The following is a 17,509-nucleotide window of genomic DNA, read 5'->3' on the forward strand; positions in this document are numbered from 1 at the left end:
GTTGTGATGAACTACACCAGTCAGAAACAGAAACTTCAACCTTCCACTAGGACTGGAAAACCACCACATGGCAAGCCTTATGCTAACAATTATCAGCTTTTAAGGTAAGAGCATACCAAAAGGGTGTGAAATGGCCACCCCTGCTTTTGCTTTGCTCTCCTAACACTGTAAGAGATGGAGTCTCTGAGCTGACAGACTCACCTGGCCTGTGCTCGGCTCCCTTTCAGCTGGGGAAGCAACAAATGCAGCAGCTGGAGACATCAGAAGACTCTGGACAAAGAAAAGAGGTTTACTAGGGAATGTTTAAACTCCTTTTTTTTTTTTTTTTTTCACAGCTTGAAGCAATCCTTTGCTATAGACCTGAAACCACAGAATCACAGAATGTTAGGGATTGGAAGGGACCTCAAAAGATCATCCAGTCCAATCCCCCTGCCGGAGCAGGAACACCCAGATGAGGCTACACAGGAAGGCGTCCAGGTGGGTTTTGAATGTCTCCAGAGAAGGAGACTCCATAACCCCCCTGGGCAGCCTGTTCCAGTGTTCTGTTACCATCACTGAGAAGAAGTTTCTTCTCAAATTTAAGTGGAACCTCTTGTGTTCTAGTTAGAACCCATTACTGTGTTGCAGGACTTCTCAGGGCTCCTTTCATACAACTCCCTGTCCAGAATATTTATTCTGTTTTTGTCATAGGAGGGAGAGAATTTTGCTGCTAGATTGACAAGAAAACTTATCACTCTACTAATTTCCAATAGTTCTGCTGTGACTGGTACAAATTCTTCCTTTAGGCTATTCCAGGGCAGTGTTATTCTCAAAAACATCTGCAGATAACATACAAAACTGCATCCCTGCCACCTGTTTTGCTTTGCTGCTCCCTGTGCTAATTCCCCTGCAAGGGGAGCTGTGCGGTGCTGCCAGCCTGCGCAAACCACACCTCCATTTTCAGTGCCTACCCAAGGGTTTTCTTTGAAAATTATGGGTATAATCATTATTTGGTGGTGTACAAAAGGTATAATAAGTGTTTCCCTGAAATGTCAGGAAGTTCCTTATTACTCCCTGATAAACACCTGCCAACCATTAATAGCTGTGTTTTGCGACAAACCAAGACAAGGAAGTAGCACTTTTCCCCATCCTTAAGGGCTCAGAAGTACCCGCATGCCCAATCTGACAATAAGCAAAAGCTGCAGGTCTTGCTCTTGTTGGAGGCTCTAGTGGTACGTGCATTTCTGATGGGGCTCCCCCCACCTTTCCACAAGCTCGAGGTTGTTAAAGATGAGACTAATGCAGGACAAGGGTGCAGCACAGCATTGCTTCAGGTGTTTATGAAAACCCGTCCTTGGGCCCAAGCAGTAAAGTGCTTTGAAAACCTAGAGGTAAGCCACTGAAGGCCAGTGCTTTGGGCATCACTCAAAGATGTACCTGGGAGCTCAGCCTGCAGAATTTCTCTGTCATTTTGCAAAGACAACAGGATCTCTCTGTTTTTTCAAGCCTCACAACACCTACAGCCCCAGTTCCCCTCTGTGACTGTTCATTCAGAAGAGCAGCAGGGCAGATGAGGTTCAGCTGATCTCCCCTCCCAGGCTGTGAGGACAGGGAGCAATGCAGGGTTTTGACCACAACATTCCTCCAAACCCCTGTCCAAAACAAAACCAGCTAACAACAACAACAAAAACACCACCAAAATCCCAGAGCACATTAAAAATAGTTAAAAAGAAAATATTTAAGCTATCATCAAGCTCTGTATGAAATTTGAAGTGGAGAGCAGTGGCATGCTGTGAGCAAAGCAAATGAATTGGCTCTTGGCAATTTGTCCCACACACAGTATCAGAAGAACTGATTTCCTTTTCTGAGCTGTTATGAACACATTGGAATCCAAGAAAAAGAATAACTTTATCAGAAATGTTGTCAGAAATATCTTCATCTCCCTGTGTAAGGACTGATAAGAAACACTGTGTGTGAAATTTGTCATCAGTGCTTTTGTACAAGTCATTTAGTAAGGACAATGACAGGGGAACGAAGTGAAATTTCAGTCCACTTTGCTTAGATTTATTGCTACAATTTCATTAAATGCAGTCCACAAACTTATTATCTCACTGAGTTTGTAAATTGTCTGTAAACAGTGGGAAAAATAATAAATCCGAGTTCTTTATTCAGAATTATTTCCCTAAAAATTTCTGAAAGGAATCCCCGAGTTGTAGATCCTTTGTAAGCACATTGCTGTGAATAGTCAGTGTGCAAAGTACAAGGCAGATTGGCCAAGTCTGAATGGCCTGATGAGTCACATTGAATTGTTTCTGAATAATTTTTGTTTATGATTCTCAGCTGCACGTTGCAAAGGAAAGCCCCATTAAGAACAGAAGGTCATAATAGATACACAAAAATTATAAGAGTGAAAAATAATAGTCATAGGACACCTTTTCATCTAAAAAGAATACTGCTTACTCGACTGATTATAGACATCAAATCAATATATACTATAATGAAAATCAGTATCAATTGATTACCTTCCAGGAGAGTCCTGCATGTATGACCAGTCCCAGCAATTAATGTGCTTTCCAGCGCCTAAGACACATTGGTGTAGAAGGTGTGTCCCTCCTCACAAAGGGAAATTAGAGGAACTTAGTACCAACTGCATTCCCTTGCTTCTGGAGGTGAAACAGCTTCTACCGTTCCACCTGACGTTGCTTCTCTGCTGCGGCAGGGACAGGAATGGTGGTGACAGCAGGCAACAGAGCAGGAATAGCAGAGGTTCATAACATCAGTGTACAAAAGACGTCTGAATCTGAAGTCCCTCTTACCCTTTCCGCTTCAGTGAGAAGAAAATGCACCCATTGTATCAATAAATCTGTAATCTGAAAGGTATAAAATAACTGGTGGCATCAGCATTTGAAGGCATTTTGCTGCATGGCTGAATGTGAATCTACACTAATAGGACATTATTTAGCTTACAAAGCTGAGGACTTAAAAGTTAAGAAATACCTAATAGGCAGATTGCCTTTGCAATTTGAGAAACCTCCCCTTATGTATGCAAGGATATATACACATCAATATGAGACTCTGTGTAACCCACATTCTCCAAGGCTTATCTGAGATGCAGGAAAACTCATGTGTTGCCTCTATCCTTCAACATACAAGGCCAGCAGCATGAACAGTGTTTTGCTATCTGCTGGGAAAGCGATGGAGTAGGTCCTAGACAAGATAAAGCTTACAGGTAGGTGAAATATTTTTCATTAGCCCAATTAGTACAGCTAGAACAAGAACAAAATCTGTGAGGCAGTCAAGTCCTTTTATGGGTCAGAAACAGAAATAGCAAGTTACCAAATAAAGTTAGGGGTATTTACTCTGAAGAAAAAAAACCAATCAAACAAAATCCAAACAAACAAAAGAAAACCCATCTGTAAGCTGGGGATGGGAACTCTATGAAGGCAAGGCCTTCTCAGCAGCTGATGCAGATCCCTGTAGATGGTTGCTTGCCTGCCCCAGGGGCAGATCTTGCTGAGATCTGCTTTTCCCCCTGAGCGATGCTACATGTCTTGGAGAGGCCCTTTACTCCATGCTGATTGATAACTGCAGAGGTAGCAGGAGAACAAAACCAGGCTCCCCAGCTGCTCTGGGTGGGAGAGCAGTTACAGCATGAGCCACAAGAGGATGAGGGGAGCACAAGGTGGGAATTAATCCCTCTGCACCTGACAAGTCAGGGCAGTTCCACATCCCAGCCCAAAACCAGGAAATTCCCCAAGGCAGGTTATATCCTCCCAGGGCTGGGTCCTGAGCTCCCTCCCTACCTCAATCACCCGCAGCCAGCCTGAGGCATTGCTGGGCTCACAGCTGCCTGCCAGCATTGTAGCATTTGCTCTCAAATATCTGTCTTCCAAGAAAAGTTATTTGTGCTATGTTTTCCTCAAGACAATGACGTAAAGGTCTAAGGATGGACAGTGCTGTATTGAAAGAAAACAAACAAACAAAACCAACCCAACTACAACAACAGAGCAACAAAAAAAAACAAAACAAAACAAAACAACCAAAACCAAACATAGAAACCCAACAAAATACCCAAAACAAAGCCCAACAAAACAACCAACCAAGCACAAAAGCGAACACCAGATAGGTGGAATGGATGAATAAAAGCATTACCAAAGTGATGGGCCAGTTGCACTAGATTATGAGTTGGGTCTGTTGGCAGTTTGGGCTGCCTCTTTCATTTAGGAAAGCTGTTACCAAGAGCTTCAGATTGCAGGTGAATTATCAGGGATTTACCGGAGGGCAAGCGGGGGCAGTGGCTGACCTGCCTGCCTGGCTGATTTTGTTGCTGAAGTTGTAATATCCAAACAGTACTTTTTTTCACCTTATCTCTTCCTCTGAACTTCTTATAAGTATGCATGCCTGCAAATCACCTCAGGTTAGCTTCGTGAGAATAACAACAGATGATCCCACATACCCAGATTTTGGCTTTTCTAAACTCCCCTGAATGTTGAAAGCTGTTAAATTGACATGTTTTCCTCCGTTTGATTCTCCTGGTATGGCTTTGTGGTGGCCTGATGTCATACCTAACCACAAAAGAACATGATCTAATATACCATAACTGTTAAAAAATATAGTGTCCAACACATTGGTTTCCTAACCTCACAGGGAAAATATTTATGCCATAAAACTTCTCTACTTTTAACAAAGTAGATCCCTGAAAGATGGTATTTAAAATACCATTTGGTATATATGGGGAGTAAGAATATTAATGGGTGTTTGCTTCATGTGTTGTTTTTTTTTTTTCCCCTCCTTTCTTTTGAGAAAACAGAAGTACTTGATACTTCTGTAGACTATGGAAATTATTCCAGAGGCATGAGAGGATTTTTTTTTTCAATGTCCAGGTATTTTATACCACTCTAGAGGTTTAGTATTGTTGTAGTGCTATAGAGCAGCCTCTAGGTGAGAATTCAGTTCAGGCAGCATGAATTTGCAGTTCAAAAAGTCAGACTTTTGCAGAATTGAACTGAAGAAAACTTATAAGAAAGGACACATGAAACTACAACTCACTTGCAGAAAAATGCTGTTGGTGAGGGTAAGGTGGCAGAAGGCCTTTTCAGGACATTTTGTACAGGCAGGAGACTGTGAAGGGACTAAAGTTTAAAAAATGATGAAGCCTTCAAGGCATGGACTTCAGCATCATTGCTATTTGCTGTTCTGTTTTCAGTGACTGAGACTCTGTGCTATTTTACAAACGTGCCTGTTGTGTTTAGAGCTAAATGGATTTATCTTGAAATGCAGCCCTTTTCCTGAGGGCTTGTGATCTGCAAACCTTTCCACCTTTTATTTTTTTTCCTTTCTCCCTTTACCTGGCAATGGCTGCGTTCTGACATATAACTAAGGTGAAAGCTGGCAGTCCTGCAGAGGCAGGGGAAGGGCTGGAATTACCCAGGTCACTCTCAGGAATCCAGTCTTCTGCCAAGCATGGGGCACTACCTTCGAGCAGGAAGGATACCTACAGCTGCTTTCTGTTCTCCAAGACAAGTTTAACGATGTCACTGTCTAAATTAATTCATGCTCTGTAGATGGAGAAATATAATCACTGCTACCACTGGGTGATCTTTAACACATGCATTTCCATTCCCCCCTTTCCAGCAATGAGGCAAAGAAAGGATGCTCTTCATCTCTTTCCTCACTGACATCTCCCAGGCTTTGCCAGCACAATGGCCCTGCAGCCTGTGTGACATCTCAATGACCTCAAACCTGTAGGGGAAGGCTCAGGGACACCAGGGGGGTTTCTGGTTACAGCTCAGGCTTGGCTGAAGCTTCATGGGGTGCAGGCATTACGGGTGATGCCTCACCCCAGGCTGCAATCTGGGCTGATGCAAATGTAGTTTTGCACCTGAACCGCCTGCTCCAGGCCAGGTCTAGCTACTGGGGCAGGCACCAGGCTCTGCCTCAGACCCACAGGCACAGCCTGGCACTGCAAAAGCTGGGAAATCAGTCTAAAAATAGGTGTTTCAGGAAATGTTTGTTTTTCAGCTCTGTTTTGCTGCCTTAAAGTGTACTACGCTAGAAATGTGGGCAAGTGTTTTTTGGTACTGAGCGCTGCCTTTTCATTTTAAAAGAATGTGCCCACCAACCACATCCCCATGTAAGGAAAAAGCAGCAACTTACTGGTAAAGCTGTTAAGTGGGAAGGCAGAATTACAGTCTCCCTTAAACCTTACTGTCGTTTAAGTGAGGTGTCGACGGTTTCAATAGCTCCTTACCACAAGTGACGTGCACATGGAGGTCAGCACACACCCCACCAACCCCTCTTTGGGCTGCCTAGAAGCAGGAGCCTTGCAAGGCTGCCAGGCAGAGTCTCTACTCCCTGATGCATCATGGTTGTTTAGGTCTGTGTGTTTACCTAAATCAGAGAAAGCATGTGATTAAATACTTCTTCATTAAGGCATGATGTGCTGCAGCTGGGGTGTCGCCTTCCAATCTATTGGACAATCTGGCATAACTGATGTTTGGCATTTATTTTTTGACTGAAGGAGAAATGCCCCCACGACAAACTGGAACACATGGAGAGCATTACAGAAAAAGCTCAAAAGTTTTTCTTGCCTCATACAGAAAGTGTGCCGTATGCAGCTTGGTAAGTCAGCCAAGGGAAGAGATCTGCTCATAAGCTGTTACTGAAACTTAAAGGTTCAGGAGTACAAGGCAGCCACTGCTGAGTATTTGGATGAATAAAATATTGATTATTATCCAAGTGTGAGCCTGAAAATAAGAAAAGGGTGCAACAGTTTTCATTCTGATTTTGTAGACCAATCCTGTTTTTATAATGGAACAATCTGAAATTCCAAAATCTAGGGAAACAAAAACCAAAAGGAAAATTTTGGGACATAAAACATTTGGACATAGGATGGCATTTTGGAACACAGATGCATCTACTGTTGAAAACAAAACCACATGCTGAACTCTTTAACCCACCCATAGTATCCTGCTGATTCAAGAAGCCCCTCCATTCAAAGAATGTAAACTCTGCTATGACAGGAGCAGAGAGTTCTCTTTTATAGAGAGCAGGAAACTTTTCTAAAGGGCCTGTTTATGACCTGGCTGGAGAGCTGGAAATAATTAAGTGTTCTTGTCAAAGGTCAAAGTCAGAGGGTTAAATTCCTAGGAACTCAAAACCACCCTCGGTGACTGCACCAAGACTGATCATTTGGCCCTTTTCTGCCCGCAGTGGGAAGGCAGTGAGCAGCCTGGGACAGGAGCGAGCCATGCCTCAGTCATCTGCCCTTTCCAATTCCAACTCTGACATTTTGAGAATCATCGCATTGCCTTGGTCTAAAAAAGCATAGCTGAGGTTAAAAAAAACTAAATAAATCTGGAAATTAGAATTGCAGCCAAATGACCTATTTATAGCAACACCAAATATGAACTAAACACCAAATGACAAAGATCCTGATTCATATTCTGCTTCTGATGTAACCCCGCTGAATTCAATGGGGCATTAGACTCTGCAGCAGGAATCTCTCTCCAGATGAAAACACCAGCACTGGCCTGGCCCTTGGGGAGCTGTCGTGCTCTACCGTATACACGAAAGCTGCAAAACTATGTCTGTAGGGACCTCGGTGCTTAAATTTGAAGCCGTGCATGGTGTTGTTACTGAGCAGTGCTCAAAAGCACAATGAAGTGGAAGAGGGAATTCACTCCTTGGGTGCATTTTTACCAAATAACAACGTTAGCCTCTCAAAGGAGCAACGGTCCACCTCCCTTTGTGAAACTTAGCTGAAAAGTGACGCAATAATGTGTAGCTTGAGTTTGTTAACATCCCTAATGCAAGCTATAAGCACTTCCTGGTGAGACATATGGAGTGTAGCTCCATTTGATGTACTCACCAGCCTGAAAGCAGAAAGGCAAGCACGGGTGGAGGGTGGAGAGGACCTTCTCCATACACTTTATGCTGGGGAGACATGCTGCCTCATTGACCCAAGAGTTGCTTTCCCCATTGCCTTTCATTCAAAGTCTTTTGCCCTGGCCCCTCCAAAAAGCATGAATCTTGCTAATGTCTTTTTTTTTGGGGAAATAAGCATCATTATAAGACCAGGAATCTGCCAAAAAAAACCCTCAGAGAGTGTTTCTCAGCTCTAATTTCCTCTGTGGCCAAATTGTCTGTTAAAGACCAAGTGGATTTTCCTACTGCACCAGGAGAGCAGTGTTTTAAGCTCAAAGGTATCTCTATTCATCCTTGTGCAAGGGATCAGGTCGTTCTGTTTGTCTGAGTCCCTTGCTTGCTTCAATGAAAACTATTTGCTATTAAATTTTTCTGTATAATGAAGTAAAAAGTCTCAGGTTGGATCTGAAATCCAAACTTGGTAGACAACTTGCTTCACAATGGGATGAACTTAGGCCAAATTACAACTACTGATGAGATTTTGGGATAGTCCGGGTCCTGGCACAGTGGGTTGGTCAGTCTCTACTGCAGATGGCACTTCTGCCTATACCTCTTCTCAAGCTCTTGTTCTGCCAGTCTGCAAGAAATCCTTGTTCATCACCCTCCTTCCTCCCTGTTCAAATTTCTGAATCCGAAGATCAACTAAGACCATGCAGTGACCTTCTGCACTGACTGCTCTGTCTTTTGTGAATCTAAATTGATTTTCCTTGCATGGGAACATCCAGGATCTACCCTTTGACCTTCCGCCCGAGGTTGTGTATCAGGATTAAGAGAGAATGTGAAAGCGGCATTTGACTGTCAGCATCGGCAAGAAATACGAGCCACCCTCTACTAGAAAACAATCTGTTCCTGTCCAGTGCCTGGAAATATGGGAATTGCCAGACTTGCTTAGACACAAGGGTCAATATCCTGTCTCTGATGTTGGCCAGCACCAGATGCTTCAGAGAAAGGTCTCAGAAGCCTGTAGCTGGCAGATATGGGATAATCCCATTCTTATCTCCCTGCTTCGGAGAACAGTATAGCCAGCACGCACACAAATACAGGCGCATATGTGCACACTGGAAACCACCCGTCTCGGAGAGCTCTCTTCCTGGAAATACTGCAGTGTTCTGAGTCATGTCAAGTATTGTTAAATACCCATTGTAACAGCCTGCAACTGGCCCCAAGGACTCAGCTCTGTTAAGGAAGGGAATGAAAAAGACAAGGGATGCTTAGGGTTCAGCAACTGTATGTAGCACCTGGGTTTCTACAATGAGTGTCCAGCTAACAATTCAACGAACACGGCTGATAAAACCAACCCTGTTCACCAGCCCAGAGCCAGCAGTCCAGACAGAAGCTAAAATATCATCACTTTGACAGAAGAACAAGGATTTTGGAAGAAACTGCCAACAGTTCACCCATATTCCTGTAATCTGGGTTTATTCTTTATCATGATTTAGTGTCCCTTTTCCACACCTCCGTAGTCAACTGTTAGGCTTCCCAATGGCTTTAGGCAAGGAGTCAATGATCTTCAAGTCTCCAAGGTGTGCTCAGCTTGCAATAATGTTCTTCATAGCACCTACCTATTGGAAGGAAGATGAAGTGGCACCAGGCTGAGCTTGGATATGTTTTCAGGCTACCTTGAACATATTGCCCTTTCTACCTATGATTTAATAACTTTTTTTCATAACAACACTGATCTGCAGGGAAAAATAGGCTTTCTTCATGTAGAGCTGCAGCTGAGGCTTTGACATGAGGTTTGTCAGGCATTCTGGAAAGCTACTGGAACAGCCACTGTGGATTTCCTGGCCCTCTTTTTTTTTTTTTTTTTTTTTTTTTCCTGTGTTTTGAGTTTATCTGCTGCTGTTACGTAAATCAGATAATTATGAAAACATTATACTGTTCAGTACTTGCAGCTCAGATGAGACGGGGAGGAGGAAGTTTGTGTTGACCTGCTGGAGAATTTTGTTATTGATACAGTTGAGGAAAACAGAGATCTCAGCACATTTTGCTTGTTTAATTAGTGTCTGTTTCTAAGACTCAGATGTCCCACAGAATACTTTCTGTACCAGTAATTAAAATGCATATAATTGTACGGAGGTATAAGATGATAATCCACACTATTTGATACTGCTGCTATTTGACAGCTCTTCAAACAAAGTACAAAGCAACATTGATCTTCCTAATGCTTTTTACTCAGGAAGACGCCCGATGCAGAAACTTATAAGTCTACTTTCTTAAATCAGTGGGCATAACAAATAGGATTGCAGTTTCTTGGCAAAAAAAAGTGTTTCCTTGGAGTAAGCTATTTTTAGTTTTGTTCTAAAGTCTTTGTGAGGGGCCTCTCTGAATCAGTTTGAAACACAGAGACTCCCCTTCCCTAATCTGGAGAATATCATACTCCCTCTCTCTTGCAACATATGTTATATTCAATAGCTAAAGAATAATCTCATTGGCAGCTTTTTCTCTAAAGGTTCCTTCAATCAAAGCTCCCTCTGCTCTCCCTCACTCATCCTTTGCATACACTCTCCCACCCAGGGGTTTCTCTGGGATCAAAAGAAAGCCCTGTAGGGAGAGCCTGTGCTGAGCTCCAGGGTTAATGCTCTCCTAGGACCGCTGCATGTGAGCCACGCATGGCCCTCAGTTCTGGCAGCCAAACTTGTCCTGTTTCTGTTCCTCCTCCTCTCCATCCTTTCTGCAAGTGCAGATGATCAGCAGAGCTATTTTTTTAAGGCAGGCCATTGTTTAAGAGAAACAATACATTCACACGCTGCTATGTCATACGTGAAACTGGGTGGCCATGTGATGCAAAAGCTGATCTGATACAAATTCATTCTGCTGGCTCAAGTTGGTTAAAAATTGTTGATGGCTACCTTTGTATTGACAAGATTAATGCTGGAGCAGACCTTGCAATCAGTATAAAGCCACTCTAAGAGCATGAAATCAGCATAAGCCCTGTACTGCAGGGTCTGGTTAACTCAGCAGGGCTTGGCCCACCCACCACATCTAAATGTCACTGTGTGTCCCTCCCTTGTGGGGATCAAGTACGCACTGGTAAGTGGCCGTTCCGCATAGTCTTGTAACAACAAACCATGGTGTTGGGCAGTCCAGGGCCTCAGCAGGTTTGGCAGGGCTGTCCATCACTGCATGCTGCACCTCTACGCAGTGATTATGGGAGGGGAAAGCATGATGCCCTTTTGTCACATGCTTGCTGGCCCACAGAGCAGAAAACCCTTCCTCACACCAAGCCGTGGATTGGTGTTTCAGCCAACTGCCCACCATCAGGTGGAGACAGATGCCTGAGACCCCTGTAAGTGGGATCCTAAGGACACCCACCACTTGAAGGTTTAACACATGACTGCCTCCCAGGGTGTGCTGACAACCTGATGTATCGTTCTGCAATATTGGTGCTCAATACAAACCCCAACTTACAACAAAGAAAACTCTCCTTACATCTTGGTCCATCTTGCCTTCCCCAGGGGGCACAGTCCAGTGCTGGTGCCTCACTGTTCCTCTGCTAGAAAAGATGAGCTTTGCCAGTTCAGACACAAAACAGTTTGGCAGTGGCTGCCCTGTAACCCATCCCACTGAGCTCAGCAGGGCAGGCCTGGTCTTTCCAAACAGAGTGACCTTGGGATGTAACAGGAGAAATGAGGGGCCTCACGGGCTCAGAGCCAGCGCAGTGCCGGCTCTGAGGGCACTGCTCCATGTGGTAGATCCCTGCAGCTATTAAGGAATAAATCGCTATATAAAACTGTGCCACAGCCAAGCAGAGCCTCAGGAAGATGACGGTCACCAGAGAGCTGTTTGACTCCTGGTAGCTACTTGCTTGCTGTTAGAAAGGCTGCCAAGGTTATAAAAGCTTATGAGGAAAACACACACCCCGTCCTGTAAGCCCTGCTGCTGGGACTGAGGCTGCTTTGGGTACCTGGTCCTCCTGCTGTGCAGCCCGTCACCTGCTCTTTGAGCTGAAACGAACCCTTTTTCCACTGCAAATGGTTTCCTATGGAAAAATCAGGGGTTTGATTAAATGAAATTATCTATCAAGTACATTTAACAGAGAATAAAATGTTACCATTTGAGAAAAAGAGAGGAAGAAAAGCCCAAACGCTCCCAGACTCAAATAAGATCAGCCAAAACACGTCAGGTTTTGATACACTGCCAAACTCGGTGTTTTCCATGCAAAATGTTTAAAAAAGAAGTAGCATCTGTCCTAGAGAGACCCTCCACCTTCCTATTTTCTCATCAAATGGTCAGGATCATACCACTGTTTTAGCATTAGCAGAGAAAAAAAAACAACAGCCTTATATAGGCATTTTTCTGCTTATACATTCATAATAAATTATACTTTGAAGAAGAAGGAAGATATACAATTATGGAACTGGAATTTTTTTACCTGGAATAAAATAAAGACACTTGCTCTCTTCTGATCTTGATATAAGCCTTTTTCCCCAGAGGCTGCAGGAAGATTTTCCTGTATTTTTCCACTAGTGATGCCCCACTTCCCTCGATGCTTTTCCCCATTCACCCCTGTGCCAAAGCCCTGTCTTCCAGTTTCCTCACTAACTTCACAGAGCTGCAGAAATCAGATGTCACAACTGAGAAAGGGAGTTTGGTCCTTAGTCCTGTAAAGTTTGCTATTAGGCAAGTTTAATATATTTCACATTGGAGAGCTAAGGTGAAGCGGTTCTATTAAATTAAGATTTTGTCTCCTGAAGAACACTGCTTCATCTGTGCTCACCATCCATCTCTTTTTTCCCCCCTCACCCTTCTCCCTGTCAACTGAGTCCTGCCCCAAGGATTGTAATAACTTCAGGTTGTTTTAGGAAATAACTGTTCCTTTTGTTATTTGTGACATTTCCAGACCTTCAGTTGATTTCTAACTTTCACCTAGCCTGGAAGTTCTTAAATTACAGATAATGAGAACATATATGAAAACAGCAGTGTTCTGTTCCAAACAAAGCCCAAATACATACTCCTTATTTCTTTATAGCACCATAGTGATAATATTGACGCTATTACCAAAGTATAATTGACACTGAAGAATGATGATCATTAGCAGTACCCCACTGTGATTTTTTGGATTGGGAGGTATGAACATCCTTCACAGGAACATAAAGTGTGAATAATGAGTATGCTTTTACATAGGCACTCTCAAAAGAAAAGCATGGGTCCAAAAGCACTGCACGTAACTTTTTTCCCCTGAAAGTGATTAAATGCAGATGGCTACCAGGAAACCTGAGTTTCGCAACAGCAGTCATATAGGATCCTTCAGACTATTTGGCTAGTAATTTAAGTTAGGAAAGCTATTCGTAGAATGTGACCTCTGGAACGTAGTTATTCCAGGAAGATGTAACATATTATGAGGGAGTGAATTCCAGGACTGAGTTATTTCTGGTAACAATTGAACTATGACAAAAATATTTACAACTAACTTATTAAACAAAAACATTCAAATATTTGTCAAGGAGTTTGTTTACAATGAACAATTTCTGCAGATCTCATTAGTTTCTACTTAGGAGAGAAATAAATGGATATAGATTTTGGAAACGATCCTATACGTTCATTTACAAGATATATACAACTCCCATTAATTTTAAACAAAGGGGTAATAAACAGCAAAGACTAACAAGACACGCAACCCGCAGATCTGCCGCAAGTTCCCTGGCGCATATTTCAGCCCTTTGCAAAAGTTCTCCATTTCTTCACAGCTGGTTTCCATATGAACCAATAGCTCAGTCTCGATGCAAACTTTTTCCCTTGCCCAGATAAACCCAAAGCAAAGAAAGGTCAGAACAATGTCACTCAGCTCTTTGCACAGGAGCACAAACGGTGCAAGCACAAGGCACTAGAAACATGAGGGACAATCTCAAATGCTTCCCACGCTGAACTTGCCCACCAACTGAAAAGGTTCTGTTCTCACCATCAGATAAAAAAAACCTGCTGCAAACAGGGACAGAAGATTGGAAGGTCTTCCCTGTCCCAAGTCATACAATGCCTTCCCATCTGCATCTTCAAATGAGGCTTGTTTTTATCATACTAACACTCCTTTTTCTTGCTTCTCCCAAGGGCAGAGGTCTCCTTTCAGGGCTGCCATGAGCTCTTGAGCTTCATTTGTTCTGTGTCAGAGCTCTTCTTGAGCTTAAACACCTCTTTTTCTAATGTGCATTTGATGAAGTATCCATAGAAAGCAATTGTATCTGATGGAATCTTTTGTTTTGCTACACTAAACAAACCAGCAGGCTTTTTAATACCTTTCCCTAACAAAAACAAATAAACAAACAAACACAACAACAACAACAACAAAAACCACCCACTTAATCATTTTCTTAACGAACCTAATGACCTGTCTCTGCATCTGTCCCAGTATGAACTGATTTTTCTTGGAAGTAGGTGACTAAATTTCTAGATGACATCTCAGCACTTTACAAAATTGCACTGATATTTCTCTGCCCCTCCTGGCAATTTATGTTGAGAAGACATTTTTCAGACATTTTTCTGTCTTTAAGGGCAAGTCATGCTAGTGACTCAGGGTGATCTTGTGATCAACTAGCACACAACTAGTGTACTCACATCTTCCCTGTGCACAAAAACCAGGCATGGGGGTTGCACAAGTCATGTTCAGGCTGCCCCACCAATTCCTTCCTCCAAAACTCCTCTGACCCTCTACACCAGCCTTGGCCTAGAAATGCAGCTCTGGAGGGATGTAGAATATTCCACACAAAACAAATCTTTGCCTGTGAGCACCTCCCGGTTGTCAACAACCCACATCTACATTTGTTTCATTTTCTCTTCTGTGCATGCTTCCATCTGATGCTTCCCCCATGGAGTCAGGTTTGCTGCTGCCTCAGGACCAGTCTTGGCTGCTTTTCCTAGTACCAAGAAAAAGGACAAGTGCTTTACTCCCAGGTATTCCTTACTGATGTGCCCTCTTCCTACTATGCTAAAAAGTACTGAAATAATATAATAAACTCTTGCTTGAGCAATGTCAGTTATGTACTTCATTATTTTAGGGAAAACATTTTGCAGTAGCTAAAGATAGTCCTTGGTTTTTTACTTAAGTGTGTGTTGAGCAATCTAACCTTAGCATAGATAAACAAAGTATCCTAGAGAAATTTTACTGCAATAGTCTATGTGCCCTGAGAGAAGTTAATGCCTCAGAAGTTTTCAGTTAGAAAGCAGTAAAAAAAGGAATTTAAAGTGCAGATGACTATAAATTATGAAGCTGATCCCAGTCTCCCATTTTACAGCAACTTATTTCTGTTATTTCTTTTGACTGCAAGCATCCCAAAGGTGGGGGGTGAATCAGGACCCTCAGCATGGCTGAAATGGATCTATCAAGCCAGTTGCAATGGCTTGGCTAGTGCTACACCTTCTCTCCCCACTGGTGCCAGCTCCATCTCATGTGCTAAGCACAGCAGCATCCCCGTTGAGCTGAGACTGTTCTGAGCCACTTGCACTGTTTCATGCAAACTGCTCCTGCATTTAATACACCCTGGCACTGAGATGCATTCAACACCACTGCTTAGACCATGCCCAGAACACGCCTCTTGGACACTCTTTTCAATTCTGTAAAAAACACCCAGAAGCCACTGTTGTCTTTTCTCTCAGAGCCACCACTTTACTCAGCATCCAAACCAACAGAAGTCTGGGCTGCTCTGTTTCCACCAGGGGAAAAACATATCAAGTGCTTTGTGCTACAGCCTTCCTGGCAAGACACAAAACTCTTTAAATCACACCCTTTTTCAGACTGCAATGTCAAACCAGATGTGGGACCAGATTTACTGTAAAAGGCTCCTTCTGGGCCATGAATCTTCCAGCAAATCTCTAGCGTGCTGAGCGCAGTTTTGAACAATTATTATAGTTTCACTTGAAAGCCCAGTGAGACTTATTATTTCACATAATTTTGACACAAGCCCAGGAGAAACTCAGTGGCTGATTTTACTTTTTGGTATCTGCTGGTGCTTCAAGACAGCTTCATTTCCTCAGCAGAGAAATTAACTCAGTGCATGGAAACAAGAGGGAGACTCAAGACAGGCAGTTTGTACCTGGCTTCTATTGAAGCTACATTTGGGATTCTTTTAAAACAGATTTTTGTTCTGATGGAAAAAGAAAGGGCTTTTGGAGTGTTTGGGATGGTTAGACCCAAATATCTGAAACACAGATCTGTCTGGAACAAAAGCTTTTCAGGAAAACCAAAGGAAGCTGTCCCCAAGAGCATTTATCCACATCCCAGATGGGATTTCCTATTTGAAATTACCGCAAAGAGTTTACAAACCTATTACGAGACTCTGAGGACCAGGCAAATGCTTCACCTTTCTGCTGATTAAGAAAACAGCAGTCTTCCCAGTGCAGCAGAAATTAACATGAAAAGACTCATACACGCATACAAAAAGAAGACTGGTTTCCACCAGTAAGAGGCATCTTTCATCAATATGTCAGTTTGCCCTGAGGACTGTGCAGGTTAAGAAAATAATACTCATACCTCATCAGAATAACAATTCCAGCCTGCCCAGATCTGATGTATTATAGAATCATAGAATAGTTTGGGTTGGAAGGGACTTTCAAAGGTCATCTAGTCCAACCCTCCTGCAACGAGCAGGGACATCTTCTACTAGATCAGGTTGCTCAGAGCCCTGTCCAGCCTGGCCTTGAATGTTTCAAGGGATGGGGCATTTCCCACCTCTCTGGGCAACCTGGGCCAGTGTTTTACCACCCTCATTGTAAAAACATTTGTTTCTCTTGTCTAGCCTGAATCTCCCCTCCTTTAGTTTAAAACCATCTCCCCTTGTCCTATTGTAACAGGCCTGCTAAAAAGTCTGTTCCCATCTTTCTTATAGGCTTCTTTTTAAGTACTGAAAGGATGAACCTTCTCTTCTCCAGGCTGAACAACCCCAACTCTCTTAGCCTGTCCTCGTAGGAGAGGTGCTTCAGTCCTCTCATCATCTCAGTAGCTGCATTTTCTAGGGTTTCCAAATGCCTGAGGACCCTTCCTGCCTCCTACCTGCCCTGATCTTCTGGAGGCAACTTACACCCATAGCCCTAATATACGGCTGCAACTCCTGTCTGTGAAGGAAGGTTTGTTTCTGCAGGAAGGAGCCTTTCTCAACATGGCCCACAGAGGCACTGAGGTGCCTGCAAGCTCTGGTTTGCTGTCTGAGGAGTAAAAGGTGAAAAAGCTGGAAGAGTCCTAGTTGCTAGAGCTTGGTGCCTGCTCCTGCTTCAGCCACAGCAGCCTAGTGCAGCAGGGATCGCAATGCAGAAAGCTCAGCTCGCATGCTCTGAGTCCAGGTTGAAGCTGATACAAGTTGCTTCAGTACACATGGCCATACCAAGAAACACAGGAGCAGATGTGTTAACCAGGTTGCTGCCTCTACAGGGTACACCAGGGTACGGCAGGCAATCCATTTTTGTGGACCTGAAGGCCTGATCTTGCCACCTCAAAATAAATTAGCAGATATCTAGCAACCACAGAACCAGGAGCTGCAGCCAACTTTGCTTACAAGGCAGAAGGGAAATACAGCTTTGGGAAGGAGACCAGCATGACTGCTGGTTTTTAGTGTGCACAGAGCTTGGTCTGGGTCCTCTGATCTCAGATGTGAAGACTCATCTTTGGGAAAATGTT

General features: G+C 43.4%; 1 long non-coding RNA gene across 2 annotated transcripts in view; it reads right to left on the reverse strand.

The window, feature by feature from the left end:
• Nucleotides 1–14,373, reverse strand: part of LOC135578533 (uncharacterized) — a 31,849-nt gene extending 17,476 nt beyond the window's left edge. For both annotated transcript variants that reach the window (XR_010470266.1, XR_010470265.1), the window contains exon 1: nucleotides 202–14,373. This is a non-coding gene — a long non-coding RNA (uncharacterized LOC135578533). The remainder of the gene's footprint in view (nucleotides 1–201) is intronic.
• Between the last annotated feature and the right edge of the window lie 3,136 nt (nucleotides 14,374–17,509).

The sequence above is a fragment of the Columba livia genome, chromosome 2 (genome assembly GCF_036013475.1).
Source record: "Columba livia isolate bColLiv1 breed racing homer chromosome 2, bColLiv1.pat.W.v2, whole genome shotgun sequence".
In the NCBI taxonomy this organism is placed as follows: Eukaryota; Metazoa; Chordata; class Aves; order Columbiformes; family Columbidae; genus Columba; species Columba livia.